Raw genomic sequence first — 5,222 nt, 5'->3', positions numbered from 1 at the left:
TTCTCTATCCCTGCTCTGTCAAATTTCATTTCATTTTTCCAATCATTCACAATTCTGCTGTTGGAGGGTGAGGGAGTTTAGTACATGGCATCTGTCTACTCCATGCCTGGCCCTGAAACCAGATGAAACTGGCACTGGCTATTGGGGTATCACCGTCTTCCCTGATAACTGCTGTAAGAGAGCATGTCTGTAGGGCCATCAGTCACGGCGCCTCCCACCCCTTCATCCCTGGATTACACAGACTCATCTGCTCCCAGCTCTGGTACAGTAGACAACTGCAGGCCTTCAATAATGAGGCACTGCCTCTGTGCAAATTAGGGCATGGAGGAGCAAAGCAGAAAATCCTTGGCACTCTAAAGATTTCCTAGCTACGACACAAGAAGTGTGAGCCATAAAAGGAAGCAAATCATAAGTTGGGCTTTGTGGAAACTACTGCTCTTTAAAATATGTCCTCAAAGAAATGAAAAGGTGAGCCACAAACAGGGAACAATAGTTGCAAAGACATATCTGATAAAAATAAAACTTGTATTAGAGTATATAAAGACCTCTCAAACTTCACAAATAAGAAGATAGACAAACCATCTAAAAATGAGCAAAAAATTTGAACAGACATTTCAGCAAAGAAGGAACACAGTAACCAAAAAAAGTGCGTGAAAAAAAGCTCAGTATCAGGAGCCATTAAAAAAACACAAATGAAAGCCACAATGAGCTGAACAGCTATTAAAATGGGGAGAAGAAAACTCACACCAATGGGGGGGGAGGAGGTGGAGAAACTGAGCCTCTGGCATTATTCATCGGAAATTTAAAATGGCACAACCACTTTGGAAAACGTTTTGGCACTTTCTTTCTTTTTTTTTTTTTAAGATTTTATTTTTTAGGTAATCTCTACATCCAACATGGGGCCTGAACTCACCGCCCTGAGATCGAGAGTCGCACACCCTGCCACCTGAGCCAGCTACCATCCCCTTGGCAGTTTTGTGTAAAGTTAAACGTGCACTTAGGGTATGCAGTAGTTTCCTAGGTCTACCATGGCAAACGACCACAGATTGGGCGACTCTAATCACAGACAATTATTTTGTCAGGGTTCTGGAAACTAGAAGTCCAAGATGAAGGTGTTGGCAAGTTTGGTTTCTCATGAGGCCTCTCTCTGCCTCATCTTACATTAATCACCTCTTTAAAGGCCCCATCTCCAGTAACGGTTACTTTGTGAGGTACTGGCGTTGCGGGGAGACCCATTCAGCCCATGACACCAAATAGCTCTGTGATTCCCACTTCTTGGTATTTATTCAAGAGAGATGAAAACATATGTCTGCACAAAGGCACGCACAGGGATGGGCATAGTAGCTTTATTTATAATCACCTCCAACTGGAAACAACCCAAACGTCCATTGACTAGTCAACGGATAGACAACCTGTGATACATCCAGGCAATGGGATGCTACTCAGTGATAAACAGAGCAAACTCCTAGCACAGGTGACAACATGTCTGAGTCTCTAGAGTGTGAAGCTAAGTAATAAAAGTCAGACATAAGCAGCTGCATACTGTATGATTGCATTTCCATGACATTCTGGAAAAGGCAGTGTCGTGGGAACAGACGTTGGATCACTGATGGCCTGGCCCTGGGGGTCGGATGGAGGAAATTAAATGCAGAGGGTCATAGAGGACCTCCTTGGGGTGGGGTGAATATCTGCATCTCGATGGCAGTGGTGTTCATATGACTCTATGTTTGTCAAAACTCATCAAACTGTACACCTTAAAAAAAATTATTTGCTTGAATGTAAATTTTATTTAAAAAATATCACGCTTAAGAAGTAAAAGAGACACACGGATTAAAACCCAAGCAGGCTTATGAGCTTTCTCAAAATCTCTCAGGAAGTTATTTATGCAAGTTCAACCTGCACCCAACATCTTGTCGTAAATACAGTCATTGTTTATTGAGATGCTAAGGAGAAAAATAATTGTCTCACCGTATAAACAAAGCAAACTCGTTAGCCATTCTTTCCGAGAAGGAATGACAATGAAAACCCACTAGTGAAGCCACTGCCCATCAGGGTCCCCATCTGCATTGGCAACAGTCTTCCACAGCTGTGTGATCTCAGGCAGGGCCAGGCCTTTGCAAGGAGAAGAGCACGTCGATCTAAGGACATCTGCGGCCTTGGATTCCATTCTTGGGAGAGTCACACACGTCCCACTGCTAGTTTGTCTCATTTCTCCAAAGGAGTCACTGGGTAGTTCTGGGCCTCAGTTTCCCCCACTCTTACGAAGTGTAAGTGCCTTGTGTTTCTCAGGGACAGACCCAGTGTTTGTTAAAAAAAGAAATAAATAATGCCATGTGCTGCCCACTGCACTGAAATTTACTGTTTCATTTCATTTCTTCTTTTCATTTCATTTCTTCAACAACCCCGTTTTGTGGGTTAAACAGCTAACCCTTCAAGGTAGACTAGAGAGGCAAGCACACAGTAGATACCATTGGTGTCTGTTCCCCCTTGCTCTGACCACTTCCGTGCTCCCGACTTCCAACCACCTGTGATTTTTTTCTATGAAACTCCTTTCCCCACGTAGACAGCAGGATGGACATGACCCTACTGCATGACGTCTAACAGAAGTCAGTATAGAAACATCCAGCTCCTCTTCCCCTGGAGAGGATAATTCTGAAGTCTATATTATAAACCAGCCTCCTGGATTTCCGCAGGGGGTTTACTTCTTGGGCACCCATCCTTGATGGGTTGCCTTCCTTTCTCCCATCTTACTTCTCCATTCTCCTACCGGCATTGACTTCACCGTACCAACAAACTACTTGCATGGCAGTCCTTACCTCTTGGTCCGTATCTGGAATAATCCAAACAAACAGCCACAATGGCACCTAGAAAAAAGTACTGCAGTGGTAACCATGAGAAGTCGTTCTCAGAGGAGGCTCAGACATCACGTGCAGAATTTGAATCAATGAATCAATCAATCAATGATTAAGAAAGAAAGAAAGAAAGAAAGAAAGAAAGAAAGAAAGAAAGAAAATTCCGGGAGCATCAGAAGGAAGAGAGCTAGTAGAGCTTTGTCATGCTAAAGAAATGCTTTCTGGAAGCAGTGAGAATTTAGCTCAGCACTTAACCCTGAGTGAGAGTTTGGGTGTCTCCTTATCTGCATAGTTTAATATGTGGCTGGACTGTGGCAGTTGAGGGATGAAGAAGGCAGCAATTGACATGGATCAGAGGGCCCAAGGTGAACAGACTGAACTGCCCGGGTGGTTTCGTTTCCTTCCACAATACCACCTCCCTAAAAGCCTGACACCTCTTCCTTCCAGGATGTGGGAAGAAAGCAAATGAACTCACGCGATGGCATCTGACAGGGAGTTCCAGATCCCGGAGTGTCTCTGAGCTCCTGGACCCCAAGTCAGGGTTGGGATGAGCAGCAGTATTTGGAACAGGGACTGGCCTGACTCTAGGGAGACTTCTTCGTGCTGATTCCAAGGAGATAAGCTGGAGGCATGTCACATCTACGGAATTGTGTTTGTGATCTTTCCCATGTGGTTAGTAATACCTCTCATGGGGCTATCACAGGTAGTAAATGGCACAAGATCCGTAGAGCTCATCACAACGTCTGACACACAACAAATTCCAATTAAGGGGACCCCCAATGAGCAAAATATCTTATGGCAGAAAATTGATTTTGTCTTCAGTTTCTAAGTAACAGCTTTGTCCTTAAAGGAGTGTGTTGGCTCCAATAGCAAACCCATCAAGTGGAGACCATGGTGTCTCCCTCCCCAGGTGAAGATTTTTATGACCTGATGCCTGTGGAGTACATGACTGATGGTCAATAGGTACCGTGAAATCTTGGTCTAGAGACATAGGAGGAGGTGCTGGTCTTGAAGAGCTATGGACCACAGCTTCCTCTGAGGTGTCTCCCCAGCGCTTATTCTACCCAAGGGCATAACTCCAGGTGGAGGAAGATTTACCCTGAAGCTGATGAGCTTGTACTTCATGGCTCTTCACTTGCCCAGCCCTATGAGGCCAAAAATCTATATTCATACTTTGGCATATTTTTGTTAAATAGAACTCCCTCCATCAATTGAACACAGCTCAGTCCCCATGACCAGGACTTGCTCCTTGCTGGGGGCAAGGGTTGTGATGGGAATGTTCTCTGGGCTCAGAACATTCACCTGGTGGAATCCAGGTGAAGCTAAAGGAGTGAATCCAACCAGAACCATCCCTATAAGGCAGCTGTGCCTTCACTCAGGTGTCTCTCTTCTTTCATCCTTTCCCACCTCCCTGCCTTTCTTCCAGAGTCACAGGATGTCCAAATGTAGGAAGCATCAAGCTTTATCACCTGGTTTCTGAAGAAAGGAAGGTGTTTATTTCCTCAGTGGCTGAGTCAAGCTAGAACTTTGGCATCCTGTCTTCGAGTTTAGAGTGACTTTCTTATACTGTACCCTTCCTTCCTCCCTCCTTCTTTTCCTTCTTTCCTTCCCTCTTTCCTTTCATTTACTGCCTAGAAATAAAGGAGTTTAATCTTTTCTCTAAAAGGAAGTTACTTCCTGGAAGTGGCCGACAAGGGACAAAGTGCTGTCTAATTTTTTTGGCATCCTACTCTGGGACTCGATTGTTTCCACTGGCCTTTTGTGCTCTTAGTTTATGAAAAATCAATAGTTTAATATAGAAAAAAAGTCCCCTGGCTATCTATTTAGAGCTGTATTGCCTTCATTGCAGGCCTCTGGCTTTGCCTGCCTGCCAAGAATTCCTAAGTCAGACTGTTTGGTGCATCAGCCCAGTTCTCTGGAGCCCACCCACCTGATGCTGGATGGTGATAGCAGTAGCAGCAGTTACAGAACTCAGACACATGTCCAGGGCTAAGCACTTCTGAGAGACATCTCATGCATGATGACCCTCATCTACGTAGTTGACACCCAATAAATGCTTAACTGAATTTCTTCAAATGAGTAATTGCAGTACCAAGTAGATACGAAAGATAGCATCATCCTTATAACAATAAAAGAAGCAGCTATGCCGTGGGTGACTACTGTATTTCCCACTGTCATTATTAATTTTATCCTCTCTCTGGCACATTACTTAAGAAAATAATTATTATGCCCGTGTTGTAGATGAAAATATTAAAGCTTAGGGAGTTCCTGTGATTTGCCAAGGCCACTGTGGGGAAGCACAATTAGGTAAGTACCTCCTTCCTCTAGCTAAAGCCCATAGCTTCTCCTCTTGAACTTCGGGTCTCTGGG

The sequence above is a fragment of the Canis lupus genome, chromosome 10 (assembly GCF_048164855.1).
Source record: "Canis lupus baileyi chromosome 10, mCanLup2.hap1, whole genome shotgun sequence".
Lineage (NCBI taxonomy): Eukaryota > Metazoa > Chordata > Mammalia > Carnivora > Canidae > Canis > Canis lupus.
Note: the sequence above shows the minus strand (reverse complement) of the source record.